We start from the raw sequence: 27,115 nt of genomic DNA on the forward strand, positions 1-27,115 counted from the left end.
CGAAGATCCGCACGAACACATGCTTGCCTATTCACGAGGACCTCAACGCGCTCAAGACCCTCAGGCTTAAATCTCGCAAACCCCCAGCATTAAAATTCCATTTGCTCGACCCACAAACTAACACATTACAGGCGTGGACAGCAGAATGGGACTCGAGGTCTATGCCTACAGACCTTTTTGAGCTACAAGCTGGGATCCGGCCAGTGGGATTTGAGGAACCTCGACGACTTTGGTGTCGGTTAAATCGGATTAGGACAGGCGTCGGTAACTGCGCGTCGCTGTGGTGTAAATGGGGGTGGCGCGAGTCATCGGAATGCCAATGTGGCGACCCGGATCAGACAGTACACCACATTGTCTTTGAGTGCCCCATCACCAAATTTAGCGGAGAATTGGCAGATCTTAAGACCTTGTCGACGACTGCAATCGAGTATCTGCAGTCTGACTTTTTAAACATTTAAAAGTAGAGAAACGATATATGCCATACGATAAATAAATAAATAAATGTACCTATTCGTAATTCCTTTCTTTGTCAGACAACAAATATCTGTAATCATCACAGAAATAAATTTCCTGCCTAGGATTATAGACTGCCTATGAGCAGGATTACTACCCACTAAGCCAAACCTGTTGTTAAAAATGGAAAATGTATATAAATATTGTCATGAACCTTTGAACCTGTAAAACTCATGAAAAGCGCGAATGAAGAACCAAAAATGGCATTCAAAATGTGAATTTACTCGAAAATTATGTTCGGCCACCCAAGAGCCGACTAGTCGGTAGTCGGCCTAGTCGGCCAAATCAATAGTCGGTACATCCCTATTTACTACGAATGCCGTAGAAGCGATACGAGGGTACGTCCCTGGCCCCGTAGCCGAATGGCATTTCTGCAACGCGAAACGCCACCGTAACGCCTCAGAAATGTAGTCTGACTCTGTCGCGATTGTATTTTTTTCTAAAAAAAACCATACACCTGCGATATGTGTTAAATTCAATTGCTGTTGAGAAACGGGCTTTGCTCTGTTGGAAAAGGAACTATACTCAGTAAAAGAATACATGCAAATAATAAAATAAATTATGGACGATTTTTCTTATACATTAATTATTTTCTATTATAATTTTAATATTGACATTGATATGTACTAATTATAGTACTACAACTTTACTCTTACATTTCCGTAATTTATTTTTTATTATTTCTCATTATTCATTATTCTATATTGTATTATTGACATTGGTTATTTTTGATTTGTACTATGTAGTACTAAACCTGTATTTATTTTATTTTTACCAATATGACATTTTAATATTTTTTGTTCACACTGCTTTTTTTCCAGTTTTATTTGTAATTTTAATTTTATTATTTCTTTTGTAACGATCGTTATACGAATAGTAATATAAGCTGAAATGTAATTTTTAATTGTGTGAAATTTGTATAAACGAGATAAATAAACTAAAACTAAAACAATTAATTCACACTAAGTAAGTGTCAAAACCATGAGCATGACATGTCAATCGCATTCCGAACACGCAAAGCCCGTTTCTTAACAGCAATTGTCGCAACATCTATCGCAGGTGTATGGGAATTTTCAGAAAAAAAAATACGAATTTAAAAAAAAAACAGCTATTCTTGTTTCCTATAACGGACCTACAGATTTAAGAAAAAGGGTATTAAGTATTGAATGCTCTGAGAATGGACCTAACTATATGCCGAAGTTAACAGAATTCAATAAAAACACTGCGTATTTTCTGCGTTTTTTTGACAAATAAATATTTCATTTCATTTCATTTCATTTATTTCATTTCATTTCATTTTATTATCGTGAGCGTTTCGTGAGCGTTTGTGCATTCGGCTGCGCACACTGGTAACTTACAAAGCATAATAACTCATTGCTTCTCTCTGTAGCATATAAACAATACTCAAAGACCACTCAGGGTTGCAGCCAGACACGGGATGCAACCGGGGGATGTAAGGGTACTCGGCCCTTTCACCCCCTTTAATAAGGGTCTCAAGAAACCCTAGAGGGCTTAATGAGCCCTTTCTTCAGTTACTCGTTACTTCAGCTAACTCATTTTGCTTTAATCTTGTATAATGTAATGATTAATTAAAATTTTGACGTATTGTTGAATTGGTGAGTACTTTTTTTTTTTTTATGGGATAGGAGGCAAACGAGCAGACAGGTCGCCTGATGGTAAGCGATCACCGCCGCCCATGGACACCCGAAACACTTTCTAGTATAGTTAAAATTGTACGCGGGATTACGAATAAACTAAGTTTTTGAACTGACCTTCGACGTTTGCAATTTAAAGTAAGGTACAGCGGGGCAAATATCGACTGGGGTACAAATGTAACTGCTCAATTTTTGCCATGTTTTTCAATGTTTGCATTATTAAATATAGTGTCCACCGATTATATATGGTAGGCGTGTTCAGTGGATATACATGTAGAACTCAACATCATAGTGTAATAATAGAAAAAATAGATAAGTTACAATTTCCCCCCAGTCGAGATTTGCCCCGCTGTACCTTATGTGTAATGTAATAATCGTGAAATTTATTTAAAATATTATTCTCCAAGTGTATTTTTTTTGTTAGAAAATGATGAAGTTTTTCACAAGATCGATATGGGGAAATGTGTCTAGGCTTCACATTTGGCCAGTTTATATAAGGGTCACATTTTAACATGCAAATTTTGGTGTGTCTTTATAGTGGGAATAATCATGCTGAGGAGAGATAGATAGAGAGAGAGAGAGGGAGAGAGAGATCTTGAGAGGGTTTAGAGAGAGGCAAGTTTACTTTTTTAAAGAATATCATACATAAGGTAAATGCGAGGATCGAGTAGCGTGGAGAATACTGAAGAACAGTGTCCACCGTCGACACTTCCCTCAATCACCAAGATACGTGCAATAAAGAATATTTACTTATTTATTTACTTACTTACGTCGACGAAAATGAAGACTTACGGCCTTATTCATAAAAAGTTACAACCTATTTAAAACGTTGTTGATGTGCGGATGTCAAAAAACCTTATTCATAAACGCACATTAGCGCTAAACAGTGCATCATCTCTTGTGTAAATCCTCGAAATTTTAAAATGAGCCCGACCCTAGTTTAACGGGATTTTATCTCTAATATACAAGATGGCCGCCTCACATCAGCTGGTTTTTGACAGCAACTCATGAACTGATATGAACCCTCCGAGACGAGTGTTTGTTGCCTGTTCTTACATTTTCTCAGAAAAATGTATTATGTGTAATTAAATTGACAAGCTAAAATTATTATGAAGTGGCGCAAAACCAAAATAATATGTGTTGTGTGCAATGCGGTCTACTTATATACCTAAATTGAAGGAGGTAACAGACTTTTGATCGTGTCGAAGAAAAAGTGCATTATATAGGGAAATAGTTCAGAGGATTGGTGGTAGAAATAGGTATGTAAACCCTTTAGTTTTCATTACTTACTTGCCGACGTCTCTTACCAGGCTTTCCATATGTACTTCAAATCGTATTAGATATAGGAAAGGACTCGCGCGTGAGAACGCACGGTTGTGCTAGACCACTTAAATTTAAGTTATTTCTACAACAACCAGGTTAAATATAAGATACCTTAGCTTAGTAAGGTGGTATCAAAAGCATTATAATATGGTTTCCACCTGGAGATGAATAACTATCCTATTGTATTTGCATTACAGTCGCCCTCATGTTATCTGTAGATATACTGCAGTGTTTGTTTGATAAGTATGCTGCAAAATTATAATGTTGAAATATATAATATCTCATGTTTTCGGGCTATGTTAATTAAAAATAACAATTTACTTTAAATGTAGGGACAAATCAAATTATTTTATTATATATTTTTATCAGTTTATAATTTACTTTCAGGTAAAAATGTTGTCTGGCAGTAATGAAACTTTTAATGAAGCGATGTGACCTATGCTGGCATGTTACTGGAAAAGTTGTGTCTAATTTGGCCATCAAGTGAAGAAAAGTCATCACAGGTAAAATGTTTGTATTACTTACCTATTCATAATCATGATTTAAACATGTTGAAATATATAAGCACTAAATTAGATATGGGATACCAATTTTTTTCCATATCTCATCGCCAGAGGTTAGCTATTTTCCTCTAAATTAGACATGGGATACCAATTTTTTTCCATATCTCATCGCCAGAGGTTAGCTATTTTCCTACTAATTTATCATATTAGTATGAAAATAGCTCACCCCGCCGACCATCACAAATAATATAACAACATAGGCAAGTACAATTGTATTTTTTATTGCCACTCAACTGTCCCTTATATTACTCCGGTAACTATTTTATTCTACAATATAATATGCAAAGGAACCTAGCACAAAAATGTATGGTTTAGGTATATTTTACACTCATGGATGTACTTATTTGTAAAATAATTTTATATTTTACCCGAGCTTCCTTTAGTATTCATTTTCATTTAGCCCGTCCCTGTCACATTTGACTTGCTGCCATGCATCGGGCAAGGACAAAATGGAATGGAATCTAAGTAAAAATAGAATTGCTATGTCCTATTAAATTTGCAATAATAGATAAATGATTACTGCCTCCTCACTTCACTAACCAACTGGAGTGAGTTCAAATGACATTTTTACATAAATTTTTCATATAAAAAATGTATGTAATGTAATGTACATTTCAACTGGGCAAATAAAACAAATCATAATGTTTATTTAGGAAAATTAAACTAGACTTTCCTCTTATTAAAAATATTTATTTACATTTGCTCAAAATCATGGTAGTTTATAGTTTTCATTTGTTACAGTTTGCTGCTCCCTCTGCTGGCTCGGTCCCAAGCTGAAGATGGAATTGTCAGAATCTGAAAAAGACACATCAGACATAAATAAAATATTTTTAATGAACATGTTTTTCTTTCATTTCTTGTTATTTATGTGATAGTCCTAATTTTAATTATAGATTGTACTAGTAAGTAAATTTATTTAAGAAGAAACACAAGTTTTACATATTACACGGGCAATGTCCGGTGGACAAGTGCCCAAACTAGGCTAGGAGTGTTTACTCCACAGTACAGAAGACAATCTTATTAACTCTCTTTATAGCAAAATAACATAGATAACCTAAAAATTACATTTTAGTTTTGTTCATGAGTAAACTACATCAAGACATACGTACGTACTAGCTTTTGCCCGCGGCTTCGCTAAGAAAGTGGCAAAAAAAGTTACCTATGTCACTCTCCATCCCTTCACCTATCTCCACTTAAAAAATCACGTCAATTTATCTCCGTTTTGCCGTGAAAGAACTTAGTGTCTGTTCATGATATCTTAGTATCTCTAAAAAGGCTTCTAAAGGAAGGTTTAATTTTATATCTGGTTTACTCGTGCGGAGCTGAAGCGAGACGCTAGTAAAATTAATACTTAATTTCCAAAATGGAAATTCTAAATATTTATTGAAGTAGACTAGGTAGGTATTACAAAATTTTACCGGATTGAGAAAACAAAAAATAAATTATAACGTTTCTGAGAATTTATTATGGTGCCATTATATGTATGTGCTTATTCATAAACGTACACTAAAAGTCATCAAGCCGATAAAGTTCGCTTGTCGCTTTCCGACGTATTATTGTGATAGAACAAACGAACTTTATCGGCGTGATAACTTTATTAAACGTTTATGCATAAGGTTAGTGTACTTATATTGACCGGGATATAGACCGTGATTACCTTACCATGATGCATGCAACTGCGTCGAAATATCGGGAGCTCGACAAAAATCAAAAAGGTAATCACGGTCTATATCCCGGTCAATATAAGTCTAATGAAAATAACCGTGAATCATTCAAAACTCTTAAGGTTAGTGTATATAAAGAGCATAGAGAAATCTTTAAAATATATTTTACAGACGATGAAATGTTGCCCTATTCGGACAATTCGGCACCTTCTGGTCAAGCTCGCTCAATCGTAGGCCATGTCTTCGCCTTGGCTACTCTGTGGCTATGAGTAGGCCCATTAATAATTTTAGAAAAAAGTCATAAATCATTTCAAACAAAATAAATTACATATTCAATAAGTACTGATGGCTGGTTATTGTTTCGTTGCGATATCTTCTAAGTATTGTTCGAATACAAGTCGCTAAAAGCCAATTAGAAATCAAGGTCACAACTATTTAGATATTGTTAAATATTCATTATTTCAGACACATAACTAATTAGCCAGACAGGGCGAATTCTATTTAAAATATTAAATTATTTCTAATTAGTTTTATACCACTGTAGATATCCTTTCATCTGATAATTTCAGTAGCTGCTTTTGAATCTGTTTCATGGAAATGTCTGTAGTAAAGTTTCCTCATTGTAACTACTAGCAATCAACTGGCTACTGAAATATCAACTCCGCGTGAGACCCTCCTTGTTTTCATTGTAATTGACTAGAACTCAATTCGAATCGGCACAGCGTACGCAGTCAAATGCACAAACGCTCATGACAATATTTTTGACATTTTTGTAGTTATCTCCCTATCTTTTGAAGTAAAATAAAGGTGAAAGCTGGTAACTAGAGCTACCAAAAGCAACTGAGTGGGTATTGACGCGAAAGCAACTGCATTTCTGTCGGCGTCTGGCGTATTGCAAATCGGCTACGAAATATTTTTAACCCCGACGGAAAAACGACGGGGTGTTAATATAAGTTTACGTGACATTCGTGGGTGCGTGCGTGCGTGCGTGCGTGACGTGCGTGCGTGCGTGCGTGCGTGCGTGCGTGCGTGCGTGCGTGCGTGCGTGCGTGCGTGTGCGTGTGTGTGTGTGTGTGTGTGTGTCTGTGGCATCGACGAACGGATGAACCGATTTAGATTTTTTTTTGTATGAAAGCTTAGTTATATTATATGATATCTAAAGACTATCATCGGGGAGCGAAACTTTGTTGCCGGTGACTTCATAATGACGGTAGTACATGTACACTAAATGATGGTTTTTTTTAAAACATTGTAACACCTCAATGACTCTTAATAATGTTTTAATATAAATATTATAATTTATTTATAAAAATGTTTGGTAAAATAAATGTAAATAGATGTACGAACATTCTTTTGGGAAGTTTAGTAAAATAATTCTGAATTACAGCATAATCTCACCAACGTTTCTTTGGATGACAATGCAGAATACTTAATGTTTAAACATATTATTGCAACTTTTTGATAACGTATCTTTAATCTAAATATAAACATTATTTGTAAGGTACAGCGGGGCAAATCTCGACTGGGGGGCAAATGTAACTGCTCAATTTTTTCCATGTTTTACAATGTTTGCATGATTATAGAGTGTCCACCGGTTATATATGGTAGGCGTGTTCAGTGGATACATGTAGAACTCACGTAGTGTAATAATCTAATAATTGAAAAAAATGATTAGTTTACAATTTGTCCCCCAGTCGAGATTTGCCCCGCTGTACCTTAGGTTTACGTCATTTTTCTGTCATCAGCACTTTTTTTATAAAGGAAAGTCAATAAATGTTTTTACTTCTAATCATTCGATTGCTTGGTATGAGACTTGAACTCACAGCTTACCCGTTGAAATATAATGCTCTTACGGAATTACCTATCATTGGTCACAAACTTTTATTCCATTGATTCGATTTCATTATAGTAACGAACTGCCTATAAATTAGTATAAATGCTCGTTTCTGGACATAAAAAGTCAAGTTAAGTGTCATAGATCGCCTTCTAGGCCATAAAAACATTTAATTTGATTAATGGAAGAAGTAATCGTTTGATGTCCATTGCGTGTTAGGTTACGATATAAGTCTGGTCAAGATTTACTCGTATTATGTATTCATTTGTGACTTGCTGCATAGGTATTTTATAATTAGTTAGATTAAATATGGATAAGATCTCACAATATCAAAGCTGACATTTTTCTGATCAAAAACGTAACTTTTGAGAGTTTTGAATGATTGACGGATATATACCGTGAGACTTTTTTGATTTTAGTTGACTATGGGGGTATTGACGCATTAATACATCATGTGAAACTGACGAAGCCGGTGGATGTCAAAATTGCGCTCAGTCATCGCGTGATCTACCTCATATCGCGCGCGTATCACTGGTTGCGCTCAACTTTCAGCGTTTTGGCTCGCAATTCACACTCGATGGATTCAACCTACTCGTATAGTCAACTGCATGCAACTGCCTACTATCTCGGGAATACAAAAATAGTTAGGTAGATCAGAATCTATATCCCGATTTTGTCGTTTTTTATTGCCAGATAACGTTGACAATCGAAAAAGGCAAATCTATAGAAGTACCAGAATGCACTTATTGATAACGCCTGGAAGAGCTTCATATTTTGGTCCATTAAATCAAATGACGAATGATACGACCTTCTCTGTCATCTCAAGCGCAAACTCATCGACATGTGTATCCTGCCTATCCTAACCTATCAAACGTGGTCACTAATAGAGCGTCCTAAAGTCTACAAACTCAAGGTGTGTGTGCCGTGTGTGTGTGTGTCGCAGAACTGTGTGAATGTGTGTGTGAACTGCGCTGTGTGTGTGTGTGTGTGTGTGTGTGCTACGTGTTGTGTGTGGGTGTGGACATGTGTGTGTGTGTGCAACTGTGGGTACACAGACATGGAAAAGATGCGCGTGGCACGCGTGTATTGCGTAATAGGAGCGTCCATCTACTTCCGTCCTATTAGTGCCCGTATGCTTGTTTGCCACTATCAAGACAACAAACAAATCTTTGTAAGATTTGAAATAGTCACCCTAGTATTAAATAAATAAATAAGTATTGTTAACGCCATGTCTGGCAACAATGTCCAGGATAGCCAACCTCCGGTTACCCGCTGATCCAATGAGCGGCGGCCAGTGCCTCGACCTGCCTGACCAATAAGAATGAAGACTGAAGCGCCACAGTTTCCCCTTCGCGTCACTATAAAAACAAGGTGCACGGTACCAGCGTCCCTGATCCCGACACAGCCCCCACAGCGCCCAGCGCGGAAGGGGTCACTCACACCTCAGCGGGGGTGTCGAATGAAGACACCACCACCAGCGTCCCTCTTTTTACTAACGAACTATCTCTCCCGCTACGTGTCCTAGACTAGAACCACCTACTGTATTTAAAATCCATTAAAAATGCCTGTGTGGTGACGGTGTCGCGACGTTTCGCGAGTTACCTGGCAACACTACCAACTGAACGAAACAACCTCCATTCAAACCAGTAAAAACCTGTTTGTCACTTTATGGCGTGTTGAATTTAATTATGTAAATTAATATTCGAATCAGTGCTCATCAAGGGGAGCTGAGTCACCAAAGAAAGCTAAGTGGTGTTTTTTATCTCTTGATAAGAGGAGTTATTCTCCCAAAACGTTCTCGTACATTTAACCTAAAACTAACTTTTCATAATTGAATATTATTGCTATGCATTATTACAAAGTTTACGATGATGGTGTTTCTGTTGTGGATAATATATTGAAATGAGTGTGGCATGGAGTTGTTACACGTTTATGCATATAAAAGATGATTGCAACACAAAATGGCGCATGTTGAATGCGGGAAAGGCGCATGTTGAATGCGGGAAAGAGCCATAGTGGCTGTAAGTCAGCGCGGCCCCAACGAGTTTGGGACCAGGCATCGGGTAGCCCTGATGCTGGTATGACCGCAACCAGAGGCTGGGGGCGTGGTCCAGCCTTGGTAATTATGATGTTTATCCAATATGAGAAAGTTATGATATTTGGCTGGGGATGGAGTTATGCCCCCAGCCTTGGTAAGTGCCGGTGGTTTGTGAGTCCCGGCCGCTGACGCCTGAAGGCCATGGGTTCACGCATCCTCTGGGAGGACCCCCAAGATGGTGAACACTGTAAGGGCAGTCAGGCATGTGTACAAGATTAGCGCTTTTCTGGGAGGTTGACGAACCTTCGTACACAGTTTGGGTCCAAAAGGATATTTGTCAAGCGTTGGCCACTAGTGTGGAGCGTTGTGACACCATGTAAATGTATAGCTTTAAGTTTGTATATTGTGTCTAAGAAAATGTATGATTTGATAAAGATGGATTTGGTAATGTGCCAGATGAAAGAACTACCTGATTTCCCTATGGGTTTTTCATGTGTTGGTTAAATTCATGTTTATGAAAGTAATTACTGATATGATAATGTGGTTTATGAAACACCTATGATTTACCTAAAAGTGGCTTTGATAATGTGGTTACCACAGAGAGGTTCTGTGGCTTATGAAACATCTATGATGTAACTATAAGTGGCTTTGATAATATGTGTACGACAGAGGTGTTCTGTTGTTTATGAAATATCTCTAATAATCTGTAATGTGTTGATCTATGTGTGGTGTTAATGTACTTGCCTTAGTTGTGTTTATGAGAGACATGTTTGAGAAGTGTACTTTGTAAGAGAATGGTTACAAAGCTTTCATATTGAGTTTGGCTATTATATATGGAATTTTGTATCCTGAATATGCTGAATTAAGTTGATATATCTCAATACATTAGTTGAGATAATAGCAACTATAATGAAAGACAAATGTTGTTAGAAATTGACTTTGTTTACTGATTTACTGCATTATTTGTGTAGTACTTTGGTATGAATATTGATGCACCATAATGGTGACTGGAAAGTATCTTTGAGATACTTTACATATGTATTTAAGTACTACATTTATGTAGTTCAAAGGGAACTAACATGATGATGGTCATGATAATGATAATGGTCATGATAATGATAATGGTCATGATAATGATAATGGTCATGATAATGATAATGGTCATGATAATGATAATGGTCATGATAATGATAATGATGATGATGATGAAATAGTTGGAACTGTGATAACTTTAATAAGCAACTTGGAATTAATGATTTCAGTGAGATTTGAGAACCTATAATGGAAAGAATATAATATGAGATTAACCTTGTAATAATACTTGCATAGAACTAAATGTGTGATATTATATAGAGATAATTTAGTGACTTTGTAAGTCATAGTTACCCCTTTTTTAATACAGATCTTGAGATGCCAGTCATGCTGACCAGTGTGGAGGCAACGAGGACAGCGGTTAGAGAAAGGCTCTAACAGTCATTCCATACATGCAGTGTAGCCACTGCTAACCAAAGGTATGAATCATTCCTTTGCTTGACTGACGTTTATACAGATTGAGTTATAATGATAGCAGTTATAGTGATAAACCTTTGGAGATGAATTCAGGCAATGTTTTAATTCTTTTTGTTCCAAACTTATTCCCCAGAGTTTGGAACAAAATTGGTTGAGTTAGTCTGGGATATTTGGTAGTGGCTGGGGAGACGCTGCTAAAATCACAGAAAGTAGAGTCAAAAGTACAATTTGAGTATCTGAGAAATTGCATAAAGACGTCAGTTCATGGGATGTGTGATTCATATCATTTAAAATTATTTATTTGTGTTCTACATTCATCAATTTAATGAAAAATAGGTTTAACAGGTACTAGAAGAAGCTGATTTGAAATTATTAATGTCATCCAGCGTCGAGTAGAAGTGATAGCCACGAGATGGACACAGAAATTGGCAGCATAGCATTTACGTTATGTGTGTTATAATAAAGATATATTGCTCTTTTATTTAAGCATGAATGTACGAATTGTATACTTATTTTATTGTGATTTCCCTTCATACCAATTATGTGTAGAAATATTGATAGAATGTTTGTTTGTTGTTCGACAAAGTGAGGTTGACAATTGGTGCAAGTTTACGAAGTTTGATAAGTACAAGTTTACGAAGTTTGTAGAGCTCAAGTTTACGAGGTTTGTTAGTACTTACAACATTTTATTTTCAAATGCTTATTATAAATTAATAAATATGTTAAACATTAACAAAATTAATACACAAATAAAAGGACAAATAATTGCTTTCTGTAATTATTGGTTCTTAAAACATAAATGAAAAATCGATGTGATCGATAAACACGCATAAAAAGCAGTCGATTTCGGAACGTCTATGTCTTTGACATATGACATTAAAGGATTGAAAATATTGTTACCGGCGAAATATGTATATAAATAAAAGTGAAATTACTTGTTGATTACCTGAAAATATGACGGGGAGTCCGTTTCTACACAGGGTGGTAGTACCAGGATAAATCTACGCTAATTCTAGCCACTGTGGTCCCAATGCAGACATTCGGTTTTATGGCTCATTGGGAAGCAGGCACAGCAAAGAGGTTTGGGGTTTAATCCCTAGCAAGGACGCCCTTGTGGCGATATGAACGCCCTTGGGGCAAAATGTTGAAAGACTCGGTGAGTGTTGTAAAAGCTTTTAACTACTTTAAAGTCAGGGGATATGAATGATAAAGGTGTTTTGTACATGTTCAGTTTTGCATCTTTTGGCAAATGATAAATAATGAAATTCCACGCAAATTTGTATTGTACGAATGTGTTCATCTCAAAATATCTTTACGCATTGAGTATAGGTACTCATCATTATAGTGTTATTATGAATCGCTCTGTTTGACATCACATAAAATTGAAATATTGATATGATTCATCATTTGCAATTTCATCACATAAAAATTCTCTTTATCGTTTCTTAGTAGAAACCCATACTCTGAAGATTAACTACGAAATAACCACATAATTGACGTCGTTAAAATACTTCTTATTGGAATCAACCATTTTATGCCAATATTAACAAAGCCTGCTTGCCCAAGTATCCACATTTGTTAGTAATATAGAGAAGTTAACCACTGACACCAAGTGCACTAATACTATGAGTTAAAAACAAATCAGAACAAAGCGTCATCATTTCATCAAAAATTACACACTATAATAAACCGGTTAAATACTGAACTTTATCAGTATTTTAAAATTGTAAACAAACAAGTACCAATGAAATTTCTAAAGTGACTACCTACCTCACAGCTCGGAGGTGAAGAAGTACTAGCTGAATTTGAAAATGCCTTAATTCTACAATTTAATATAAAGGTGTCTAACATACAATTAAGTAAACTACGGGTTAATAAGCGAAGCAAATTATCTGAGTTTATACTCCACAAGTTTAAGTGAAATGTATTGGACTGGTACCCCTTGATGGGACCAGTTTCATTCTTGTATAAGTCAGTGGGACTGATGTGATGTTGATAAATTAATATACTTAAAGGAGGTATGGAGGACCTCAGTACTAAATTGAACTTCTTCAGTTTTATTAATTTTCTTGTGACCTCGAAACGAGAGAGAGAGGATTCTCTTGCCATTAAGGTGGATGTACCACTGCTCGGCAGGTTAAGGGAAAATATTTATGTGTTTCGTGATATTACGATAATTTACCCATCTATACAAAACATATCCATCTTTTTTGGGAGATGTGACCTTTAACTTTATTAAATGCAATTAGTTTCATACAGTGATAATATAAAAAAATCTCAAAATTAAATAAAACGTAAGTCAATACGCTTGTCCGAATAACTGACAGGTGCTTTTGCTGGCAGTCCTAATAGATGACATCTAAGTATGATTCAGGAAAAACAGTAAAAAACAAGTGTTTTGGGTTAAAATTTACTACAAAATTAAATAATTTAATAAAAAAAACGTATGAAATGAAATGAAATGAAATGAAATGAAATAATTTATTTGCTCAACATACACTGGTGTTGTAAATTTACATGTCAGTATTTTAATTGTATTACATGAAGGTATGTTCCACCGTAATTGGCATGCAAAATCTTACATTAACTATTATAATTATTTACAGTATTCACACAATATATTTACATTTATAATTAATTATCAATCATATCATAAATATTAATGTTATAACTTTAATTAATAATACAAAATATATTCTCATTATTTTTAATTATACAATTTATCAAAATATTCATTTAAATTATAAAATGGCCGAGTTATCAGGTATGACTTTAATTTTTTTGAGAAATCGTTAATATTATTACATTGCTTAATGTCAGAACTTAAAAAATTGAAGATTTTGATACTATTATAATCCATACTTCTTTTAAAATGCACGTAATTTTTACACTCGGGCAGTTGAAAATCCACATTGACTTTACATAATCTACGTGGTCTATTGCCACTAACACATGCGAAATTGGATTTATTTTTGTAAACAAAAATACATATTAAATATATATATAGCGATATTACCGTCAATATTCCATGTTTTATAAATAGCGGACGGCAATGTTCAAGAGGCTCCGCTTTTTCAATATATCTAATAGCCTTTTTCTGCAAAATAAGAACATGGTGCACGTGAACACTATTGCCCCAAACCTCGAGGCCGTATCTTACTATACTTTCAAAGTGTGCAAAATAAACAGTTTTAAGTACCGAAGAGTTTAACATTTTGGAGAGGTTTTTAAGGCATAACAAGCACTGGCTAGTCTTTTTCTTATAAGACTTATATGGTTTGGCCATCGCAACTGTGAATCTAGTTGGACTCCTAGGAATTTGACATTGTTGACTTTTGCTATAGGTAAGGGTAAGTCATAAGCCAAGCTGTTCGTATGTCTTAAAAAGGGAAATACAGTGTTTTGTCCATGTTAACTTTCAAACCATTACATTCAAACCAGTATGTTAGACTCGCCCATGCCTGACTAATTTGGGCCGTAAATTCTTCATCATTTTGATTTTCAAATATTATGCTTGTGTCGTCTGCATACAGGTATACGGTTCCATAACTTATATTATATTGTAAATCATTAATAAATATATTAAATAGCAAGGGGCCAAGTACAGATCCTTGAGGAACCCCGCAGTTAACCGATTTCTTGGCAGAATTTACAAATTTAATACAGCCAGTTCTATCTACATCAGATATTTGTACATATTGAACTCTGTTCGTGAGATAAGATGTTACAAGTTTTAATATAGATCCCCGTATTCCATAATAATATAATTTATCCAATAAAATGTCATGATTAACGCTATCAAACGCCTTACTAAGATCGCAGAAAATACCTGCACATTTTAAATTTTGGTTTAGATTGTTCATAACTTGACGAACCAATTCAATAATGGCTGTTACTGCATTCCTATTTTGTGTAAAGCCAAATTGCTGAGAACAAAAATAATTATTGTTTTCAAAATGACTAATAATTCGTGATGCGATAGCTTTTTCAAAGATTTTTGATAAAACTGATAGTAGTGAAATAGGGCGATAGTTATTAATGTCAGTCTTGGAGTGCTTTTTATGTAAGGGTACCACTTTTGCTATTTTTAGTTGAGAGGGGAAGATTCCGTCACATATACATGCGTTGAATATGTCACATAGTGGTACGCATAAGCTTTCAATGCTATGCTTAACTAGTGTGGTACTTAGGTCATCAGGACCACAGGAATTTGTATTTTTTAAAGATTTGACTATATTTATTAATTCTGCCTCAACAATAGGTGACATGAACATCGATTTTGTGTTATTAATGGGATTATTTTTCAAAAGGTTCATATGCTGACCACTATATTTTGCATTCTTTTCAATAACCTGGCCAGTTCTAATAAAATAATCATTAAAAATGTCACTCACTCTTAAAGGATCATCAATCATTTCATCATCAAGAATTAGTTTGACCGTATCGTTAGCTATTTTCTTTTTGCCCGTATTTTCATTGACGACATTCCATATGGCTTTACTTTTCGATTTTGCTTTTTGTATTGTACTTTGAACATGGTTGTTTTTAGCCCTAAATATAAGTTTTTTTACAGATCTGTTATAGGATCTATAGCATTCCATAAGACTTTTATCTTGCTTATGTTTACGGGTTTTTAATAATAGAAGCCTTTTTTCCTACACGCTAACCTGATTCCACGATTAATCCATGACTTTTGATTTATTCGTAGCCTAACCTTCCTCAAAGGTAAATGCTTATTAATAATAATATTTATTGTTCTGTAGAACAATTCCAATTTACCCTCACACGATTCCTCTTGAAATACATTATTCCAGCAAACATTTTTTATATCATCATTAAATTTTTGTAAAGCAACTTGGGAATACTTCCTTGTATAGTGTAGTTTTATTTGTTTAACAGGCTCTATAAATTGATCAAGAAAATAAACAATTTGAGCATCATGATCCGAAAAATTACAGGGAATAACATGAGCACTGTAGTTATCGCACATGTCGGAAAAGATATTGTCTACTAGGCTTTGAGAAGTTTCCGTTACCCTAGTATAGTCTTTTATCGTAGGCATTAAGTTGTGTTCCATGAAAATTTGTAAAAAATCTTCAGTCAAATTTGATTCGCTTTTTAAATCAATATTGAAGTCACCACATACTATCGAACAATGTTTTTTATTGTTAGACAAAAATAACTCCAATTGTGCTAAGAATCTTTTGGTATCACTGCTTGGACTTCTGTATACAGTGCTTATAAAAATTTTATGAGTCTGCAGTTTTATGGACACACAGCACACCTCAAACAATTTTTCTTTATAATAATGCTCTACATTACAAACTTGACAGCTTTTAAAAATATCGTCCCTAGCAAAAATTACACATCCACCTCCCTGATTAATTGACCTAGAACAACTCGCTATAATTTGATACCCAGGTAAATTAATGCAGTATTCTGTTGATAACATTTACTTTTTACGTGTTACATTTATGTAATAAAATAGAATAAGTCGGCTCCGCATTTTGAGCAAAATAAATTATGTAATGAACTAAAATAGGGATTCCCCCAAAATAAAAATTGTATTCCACAGGTTCTGCAATACTTTGCCGGCTCCACTTCTTCGTCGTTTAAATCCACCTCTGTATCTGGAAGCATCACGAAGAACAGATCCAGGAAAATGTTTTGTGAAAAATGACATGTCAAGCACTACCCAAAGAAATTATACAGATTTCACTACATTTAACGAGAAAACATATCAATAAAACCGTAAAAGATATACAAAAAACTGTCTATGTGCATGTAATTTGTTTTTTTTCAGTAAAGTTAATGTGACTTACAGAAAAATATGCTGATAATATGAAACTGTAAACGATTCGTTTTGGCTACTTTAATCGTGATATCCTGAAAAAACGGCTCGACAAACATTGGGACTTGGAAAATAACGTAACAGTCCCAATAAATGCCAGCCGTGTCGAGTTTTAGACTTGCGACGGTTTTCAGTCCTAATAAATGACACGCTTGTTTATCACAGTAACAATGAACGAAATCGACATTTAATTACTTAAATATCTTCCCGCACATTCTAGCACCAACACAATTATAGAATATGTTCACAACTTACCGTGAAAGTATTTTAAATAAGTCAGCAAATACGAGCAAAGCTTAACCAAATCGCTAACAAAATTGAGAGATTGATTGCTCATGACAATGTCATCACATATATTATTCATTAATTGAAAAAAGTTTCTATATTTTATAATATGGCGTATGAAATGTGAAGGCTACAAACATTTCTCATCTAATAAATCTAATTGCGATGAATGTAACGGTAATCTTATCTTATTAATCGCTATTTAAACCATGGGTGACGAGTACTAGTACCGCGTCGAGCACTAGTACATCCACCTTATAACAATATCAAGTTGTTTTCTAAGTTCTTGAGTAGATTTAAACTTACTTAGTTTCACTTCATATATTATATATTCTGGAAACTTTTCTATGAGTATGAACCTCAAGTGATGATGATCAATATTTCCCTAATGACTGTTAAGAATATGAGATGTTATTGGATCTCATTTATGGTCTTGTGCCAATCTTCAAACCTTTCACTCTGTATAGAGTGGCATAATGGATATTAACCACTTGCTTGGGTTTTCATACCTATTTTTGAGTATATCGACAGCAATCTGATAACTAAGGTTATCTATACTTCATCACCTATTAAAATTTGGGCTCTCCTTTTTCTTTTAAAGAGGCCTTATGACACCAAAAGTGAAAATATAAAATATCAACTTAAATGGAAAGCTAGAAAATTGTGAAAACAATTATTACAGCCTGCCTGTGTGGTGACGGGTTAAGAATTTCACCACCCCCTTTCTCCCCGTGGGTGTCGTAGAAGGCGACTATGGGATATGGGTTAAATTGTGGCGTAGGCGAGAGGTTGGCAACCTGTCACTGCAATGCCACAGTTTCGTTTTCTTTAAACCCCTTATTGCCAAGAGTGGCCCTGAAGCTTTAGTAGTTTCATGTGCTCTGCCTACCCCTTTATGGGATACAGGCGTGATTGTATGTATGTATGTATTATTACAGCGATTTTGCCTTATCTATGAGGTCATGAAAAACTGTATAAGAAATTAACAAACAGCTGCTATATTTGTGTTAAAGGAAGACATAGAGAAAAGAATATAATCAAAATGTCAAATGCGTTCATTACAATACTACAGGGAAATTAACAAGGCCTTGTGTCCGAAGCTATGATTTTCAAATAGTAAATAAAACCTGTCAACACCTTACACATACACAGAGAAGGAACCACTGTTTTACAAACAGCTGCATTGTCTGCTATAAAAAGGAATGGAATTGTCAAGAAATAAATGTCACTTATTGAGGGACAGTAGTTCTCAAAGAAGTTATATGACACAAAGAATTGAAAATAAATTATATTTAAGCACAGAACAGAAAATTGGCCTATTTATTTTCATATTTGAAACTGAGCAACAAAAGGAAATTAAAAGTAAACTGATTAGAATTTGCTTGAAAATATAGGTATTAAGATTATTGTTTACCAATATGGTACCAGCAATTACACCAAGTGTATCATGTCCCAGAGAAGATCTGCTTACATATGTGAGCAATTACAATAAAAGGATAAATTTAGTAGATGATAACCCTTTGTCAGATCGTATTGACATACTTATAGGAAGAGATTATTATTATTATTTGCATCTCCGTTTAAAATTCTCGGGTCTTTCGAGCCCGCTCATTTATTATTATTATTATTCTTTATGAATACTGAGAAACAGAATTTTCAGAAAATCTATATTAGGCTAGATCTTATCAGGAAAATCTGATCATAGAGACAATATGACCTGATGGTTTTAACTTACTTTCAGACTTTGTATGAGAATAAATTGACAAAACCTGACCCTACTTTAGATGTAGGCGATGTAAAAGTTGTGTGAGAACTAGAATCCATTAGTATCACAGATACTTCTAGCACGGATAGAGACGTAGAAGCTATTAATAATTAATAAGACCACTACTATTATTAACAACTGTCATGTAGTTAGTTGGCGGTAGAATGAGTATCCTACGGATCTACCTGCAAGCTTCGAATTGGCCTAAGGTAGCCTAGTCAGTCAAGTGAAAGGGGCTATAGAGAGTCGCACTGCTCATTTATGAACAAATCCCACAAGACCGATTAAATAAAGAGATCATAGAGTTTGTCCCTAATCACAGCCAGGTAGACCATTCAGTATATTTTGGCCCACCATGGAATTTCATTGAGGGGAAAGGACATGAGAACTGTACAACGTTTCAGCAGAGGGTAGAGAAGGTAAAAGCTTGATTGAGTCTATATCATGGCCCTCTGATGCTAAAAGATCTCATCCAACTCGTGGTCAAGTTCAGATGTCATAGAATAACAAATAGCTGATATAGAAAAAGCTTTCTTATAAATCGGACTAAATGAAAAGGAAAAGAGATGTGACTAGATTTTATAGCTAGAGAACATTAACAAAACGTATTCTATGGATACAAATCCTACGGATCTGGAAAATCATTCCAGAAATAGACAATAAAGGCACAGTAAAAACTTTAGGATTGGTTTGTGATATGTGCAAAGATACTTAAATCAAGAACAAATCCAAACAAAAAATACTTTCATCAAAAGAGAAATACTAAATACCATAGCTTACATCTATGATCCGTGTGGGCTTGCAGCGCCTATCGTTTTACCAGCTAAATTGCTCTTACAATCTTTATGGGTAAAATATATTAGATAGAGCTCTACCTTATTAAAAAAAAAAAAAAAAAAAAAAAAAAAAAAAAAAAATTGTAACATACTGGAAAACTATATTAAAGAATTAGAGGTAGTAAAAGATATATGTAGGTATACTTACCTAGAAATATATCCAGGGAAGAAACTTGTCAAATATATGGTTTCACAGACGCATTAGTCAATGCATATTCTGCTATAGTGCATAGAGATACTAACTATAATGTATACAGCAAAGGCATTAACTGAAATAGACTGACTCTCATAAGAAATCAAGGATGATTTAAAAATAGTCCGTTTAGAACTATGAGGCACCTCAATAGAAAATAGATTAATATAATATGTAAAAAGATATCTCCCAATAAAAGGTGACTAAGCAAACATTAGAGTGTGACAGTCAGATTGTTATAGGTGGCAGTCAAACAAGTTACTTGTACTATTTGTAACAAAAGGGATAGAAGAAATGTATAAGAACAGAAACTTGGATCTACGTTAATGTACCCTCCAAATTGAATCCGGCTGATGTGGCAAAAGGACCGTTAAGTGACATAGAAAAGTTACATTTTTGGCTACTTAAATTGTCCCGAAGTTCTTGTTATATAGCCCATCTAAATGTCTGAGCAATCAGATGATTGACAATTCTTTTTCTGGCGCGGGAGGGTCTCTCGAATTGTGAGAGGTTAAGAATAAACAAGTGAGAGTTCAAGTTAAGGTGGCACCACGTGTTGTGTTGGTGACATAGTATGTACAAATTAAGAAAAAATCAAGAGAACAGAGAGACTCAGAAAGTTGATCGTATATCAAAATTAATTACAGAAATAAATGGGCAATGTAGAGTGGCCAAAGCAAATTAGGTAATACTATATTTATAGGATATATAGCACATTTGTGTCCTTGAGATAGGAGAATCAATGGTGTCTGTGGATCCTGCAAAGGATATATTAAATGATAAACATCTCATGAGGAAGAAGTGATGGATCTTGATATAGAAGTAGATATACCGGTTCAAAGAGAAGATGTGAAACATAATGGAAAATAGATCAAAGGAAGAGATAGTGGATAATAACATACTAAGTACTCAGAGATAAAATAAGGTGGATATAGGCTTAAGTAGAAGGCATCAATGAAACAGAAATCATGTATACCTCTGAAAATATGTCAGAGTGATTTGCACAAGATGGCATAGAGTCAGTGACGCCTAGAGATGAGAGACAAAAGAGAGCAACAGCGGTCCAAGCAATTGGAGAAGATCAAAGAGTGGTCCCGCCACTGTCATAATATTATGTGGTTCCAATGACTACAACATATCGCCTATATATAAATCAGTCGAACTTTTAAATAAAGCTGTCCAAATAGCAGCTCATACAAATATTATTATTTGTAATGTTCCGTATAGCATAAATGAATATTCAAGTAATTATAATGAGTTTGTAAAAAAGTTTAACCATGCCATAAATAAAAAGTTGAGTAAAGCTGAAAACCTATGGGTACTAGATTGTAATATACAACTGCAAGATCACGATTATAAGAGAAATGGTAATCTACTCAATGGGAGGGGCAAACGTACTCTTGCGCAAAGTATCAATTATGTACTTAAACATGTTAATGAACTATTCTATAACTCGGAACGTTTTTTAGATGTGTCTGTCATAAATCAAAAGAACCAAACCTAGTTGAGGGGCAAATTAATATAGCATCTAGATCAAACGATGTATTTAAAGTTTATCATCAAAATATTAGATGTTTAAATAATAAGGTCTACCAACTGGAAGCCACCTTACAAAGTTCGGAAAAAACTAGTGTAATCTGCCTTACTGAACATTGGAAAAATTCAGATGATTTAAAGACTATTAAAATCATGAATTATGAACTTTCGTCGTCATATTGCCGAAAAAATTATATCCACGGGGGGGCTTGTATTTATGTTCATAAAAGTATAAAGGCGACTGAATTAAATGTATTAGTGGAATTATCGGTTGAAATGGTGATTGAGATTTCTGCAATAGCTATAAACGATTATAAACTTAGTATAATTTGCATATATAGACCCCCGTCTGGGGATATAAACAAGTTTTTTGAGAAATTATCAAATCTATTAAATATAATAAATGATGAATTTAGTACTAGAAATACACTAATTGTTGGAGACTTCAATATAGATTTATTAAAAGATAGTCCTAACAAAAACAAATTACTAGATCTTATGAATTGTGCAAACCTCAATCCCATAGTACTATGCCCAACTAGATATACCAACTCCAGTGCATCATGTATAGACCACGCCTATTCTGACATTGATGAAATCAATTTTGCTCCAGTAAAGAGCGGGGTATCTGATCACGATGGGCAAATGATGAGCATAAGTTACGAGAAAAACAACCATAATAGTACTCCGATGATTGAAATAAGACGTGTCACACCCTATAAATTAAACTCTTTTACTGAATTCTTAAATCTGTATGACTGGGAGAAAATCATACAATCTGGGAAGGAACCAGATCAGATACTTGATTCTATTATTAATGTATTTGTGCATGCTTTTACACACGCTTTTCCTAAACACAAATATCCGAAATGTAGCAGGGATAAAATATGGATATCTGGTGATATAACTGCAAAAAAACACTTATTAGATGACCTTAAAGATCTCTGTAACGTATTCCCGAACAATATATCACTCCATAATTTTAAAGACCAATTTGAAGAACTATATAAAACTTTAATGATATGCAAGCGTAGTAATTACTTCAAAAATGAAATACACAAAGCCAGCAACAAAGCGAAAGCTGTCTGGAATGTAATACAATCTGAAACCACTGCAACAAGTAGCAAATCAAACTCTCTTGAGTCCTCGGAACCAGACAGACTGGCAAGCGAAATAAATCAATTCTTTATCAATTCTGTAAGAGACGCCCAGAGACAACCGGAAATGCGCTTGGCACAACAACTCCTAGAAGCGTATAGTCCAATGTCAGTAGAATCTGCTTCATTAGAGCCATTGTCCATAGGAGAGGTTTATCGGCTCATAAAACAAATCAAGCCTAAACCCACAAAGGACGTGTACGAGGTTCCTACAAGAATCTTACGTGAGCTCCCTCCGTCCTTCATAGATATATTGTGTTATGGTATGAATTTGTGTTTACGACACGGGTCTTATCCAGAAGTTTTAAAAAAGATTAAAGTGGTACCTATATATAAGGGAAAAGGAGTGAAAACTGAATTAAAGAACTACCGGCCTATATCTATAATACCAGTATTGTCTAAAGTTTTTGAATTGGGCCTCGCAAATAGGCTAATGAAACATCTAACAAGTAAGGGTTTATTGGCCAGTGAGCAATATGCTTATCAGCCACGTAAGTCCACAGTAGATGCTACTAGACAACTGCTACAAACTATTTATGAGAAACAGGAAACGGGATACAAGGTTGCTCTAGTGCTGTGTGACCTGTCGAAAGCATTCGACCTCATAGACCATAAGCTTATTATTAAGAAGCTAGACCATTACGGCATTCGGGGAACTTTTCTGAAAGTATTCGAATCCTTTCTTAGGAACAGACAGCAATTATGCGAAGTTGATATTAAGGGATATAAGGGAAGATCTAATCATCAATCGCTTGATTCCATTTCTGTTCCTCAAGGTTCAATTATAGGTAATTATTTATTTCTTACATTAGTAAATGACTTGACAGCGTGTACGTCTTGTGGGCAATTGGTCGCATACGCCGATGATAGCGCTTTTGTTGTTTGGGGCACTGATTTCACAGAACTACAATCCAAAGTTAATTGCTTGTTATGTGATGTAAAGCATTGGTTCACTGTTAATGGTATGGTTCTCAACCTTGAAAAACAAATGTCGTTCAGATCAATCTTAGGGGTTTGCCGAGCCAAACGTTGAGTATTGTGCTGGATAATATTAAAGTACCTGTCGTAAACGAAGCAAAATATCTGGGATTCACCTTAGACTCCGGGTTAAAGTGGGATGCACATATAGACGAACTTTGTAAGAGGTTAGGAAAAGCGTGTTTTGCAATTTCTAGGCTAACAAAAATGCTCGACAAGCAATGTGTCAAAAATGCATACTGTGCCTACTTTCAGTCCATTGTGACCTACGGAATTGATATGTGGGGACAAGCTGCGGACAGACAACGGGTGTTTATGATTCAAAAAAAGGTAATTAGGATTATGGCTGGGGTGCCCTGGGACACACCTGCCCGCAGCCTATTTCAAACTTTAAAAATCATGACTGTTCCGAGTCTATACATATTAGAAATTATGAAAGTAGTTCGTAAAAATCTCGATCTATTTAGAATGCGTGGCCCTAACTACCGAAATGGAAGTAATCTCCTCCCTAACAGACACAGACTTAAAAAGTCCGAACAATGTGTGTGGTACATTGGTCCGAGACTATATAATCGTTTGCCCAATAATCTTAAATCTACTGAACTTGCATATAATATTTTTATCAATAATCTCAAGGAATATTTATTAAACGAAGCTTTCTATTCAATAGAAGAATTTTTAAATAAGAATAATTGTATATGATTGTTATAAAATTGTTATACCTATAGCTACTAAGATGGATGTAATTGTAATTTTTGTAAATATGTATTGACATGTAACTTTCGTTATGAAGAAATAAATTGAAATTGAAATTGAATTGTTGCTTACACTAACTCCTTTTCATTAAACTTTCGTCGTCGGGTGTGTCGCGACGTTTCGCGAGTTACCTGGCAACACTACCAACTGAACGAAACAACCTCCATTCAAACCAGTAAAAACCTGTTTGTCACTTTATGGCGTGTTGAATTTAATTATGTAAATTAATATTCGAATCAGTGCTCATCAAGGGGAGCTGAGTCACCAAAGAAAGCTAAGTGGTGTTTTTTATCTCTTGATAAGAGGAGTTATTCTCCCAAAATGTTCTCGTACATTTAACCTAAAACTAACTTTTCATAATTGAATATTATTGCTATGCATTATTACAAAGTTTACGATGATGGTGTTTCTGTTGTGGATAATATATTGAAATGAGTGTGGCATGGAGTTGTTACACGTTTATGCATATAAAAGATGATTGCAACACAAAATGGCGCATGTTGAATGCGGGAAAGGCGCATGTTGAATGCGGGAAAGAGCCATAGTGGCTGTAAGTCAGCGCGGCCCCAACGAGTTTGGGACCAGGCATCGGGTAGCCCTGATGCTGGTATGACCGCAACCAGAGGCTGGGGGCGTGGTCCAGCCTTGGTAATTATGATGTTTATCCAATATGAGAAAGTTATGATATTTGGCTGGGGATGGAGTTATGCCCCCAGCCTTGGTAAGTGCCGGTGGTTTGTGAGTCCCGGCCGCTGACGCCTGAAGGCCATGGGTTCACGCATCCTCTGGGAGGACCCCCCAAGATGGTGAACACTGTAAGGGCAGTCAGGCATGTGTACAAGATTAGCGCTTTTCTGGGAGGTTGACGAACCTTCGTACACAGTTTGGGTCCAAAAGGATATTTCGCTCCTTGAAAAACATAATGACACTATCCAAAAAACATAGGTTTTTAGTTAACAACGCCATCTAGGTCGCGCGTTCATAACGAACGCAATGCAAAGACACCTATCGATTTAGCTCGCTTAGAAGCGACAGGAGGCGCTAATGTCACTATGGCGAATAGTGGGAATAGACGCGTGGGGGACGGGAACAATGTCATGTTTGCATTAATGACCTGGACGCCGATCAAAATGTAGTGAACTCTAAGACGAAAGTTGTCATTTTGTGTTTAGTGACGGTGTTCCGCGAGATTGAATGGTAAGTATGACAATTTTCTTATGGAACATTGTATCAATCCTTAAAGTGTCACTTTGAACTTGTAATAACTATTCAATATTGAGTTTCATTTTAAAGTAACAGTGTCATTTTTGCTATAATGACACTAGTACTTTAACAATTCTAAACGTGTTGAGATAGGTATAGTGACACTGTGCACGTAATGACGGTTTGGCTTTAAACTATTAGGCTTAATGCAGGCTAAAAATAAAGTTGTACTGTACTTTTAATTAAAATGACGTTATGGTCTTACCTCGCTAAAAAGAATTTGCATGAATGAATCGTCATTATCTGTTTAGTGTCATTTTTGATTGTATGAATTACCATAATTACGCTTGCAAAGAAATAGAATACCGCTGTTATGAGTTTAAAGCCACTGTAATGGTAGCTTTAAGCGCGTTGACTGATTATTGTCACTTTAAGTTTTATGTCATGCTTTGCGGTAATTAAAATTACAAAACAGTTAATGATTAATTACCTTCTAGACATATTACTTTTAATACCATTATTCCATTTAAGTTTAGCACATAAACCTACACAATTTTGATGAAATTCTATGAAAAAGACATTTTACTCTATTTTTTTGTAAAATACCTATAAACAGCGCTAATAAAAATTAAGGTTATTTTTTGTATAATTATTTTTTACATACATACATACATACATACAATCACGCCTGTTTCCCAGAGGGGTAGGCAGAGATCACGGATTTCCATTTACTACGATCCTGACAAACCACTTTCGCTTCACACACTTTCATAACATTTCTCATACACGCTCGTCGGTTTCGAGTACTTCTGACCTGGCCTCTTTGCAATATTTCCCCGATTTGATCAAGAAAAGTTCGCCTAGGTCTTCCACTACCAATTATTTTTTACGAAGTAAAATTGCTATTTTTGTGATCTACAAGACACAATTACTAATTTAAGATACAATATAAAAACTATGATTGCTAGTGGATAACTTTCTTGTGCATTAATATAAATAACTAAATTATTAGCCATAAATAAGTATATTTGTTTGTTACAGTAAAAAATGGCTCAACGATATTCAAGGCTCAAAAATTCAAAGCAATCATCAATAGTATAAACACACCAGCATCTACAGATCACCTATTTGCTACATCGCCACGAGCGTGCACATTTCAAGCGGCCGACTAAACTTCGCATAAGTTAGGGTATACCACGTCGTCAAAAAAAAATCGCACTTCGCGCAAAATCGTTTCAGGCAAAAATATCTCTAATCTTATTGACTGTAATCTATCAATATTTGTATCATTTCAAAGTACAATTAAAGCCCTTTAAGAGAAAAGGTGTACAACTTTCTTAAAAACAATAATCGCCAATCTGCCGTGGTTTAAAAAAAAAAGGTATTGATGCGATTTTAATGGGACTCTAGGTGTGCTACCCCAGACGGTTTTAGAAGGAGCTGTAAAGGTGTCATG

At 35.2% G+C, this 27,115-nt stretch overlaps 1 protein-coding gene and 1 long non-coding RNA gene across 2 annotated transcripts in view; both read left to right on the top strand.

Annotated features, from left to right (window-relative positions):
- Positions 1-27,115, top strand: part of LOC125232310 (hemicentin-2-like) — a 340,497-nt gene that overhangs the window by 115,540 nt on the left and 197,842 nt on the right.
- LOC125232817 lies at positions 2,985-4,894 on the top strand. Its single transcript, XR_007177788.1, has 3 exons — positions 2,985-3,427; positions 3,879-3,994; positions 4,796-4,894. It is a non-coding gene; the product is annotated as an uncharacterized LOC125232817 (long non-coding RNA).

Source organism: Leguminivora glycinivorella, chromosome 13, assembly GCF_023078275.1.
Source record: "Leguminivora glycinivorella isolate SPB_JAAS2020 chromosome 13, LegGlyc_1.1, whole genome shotgun sequence".
In the NCBI taxonomy this organism is placed as follows: Eukaryota; Metazoa; Arthropoda; class Insecta; order Lepidoptera; family Tortricidae; genus Leguminivora; species Leguminivora glycinivorella.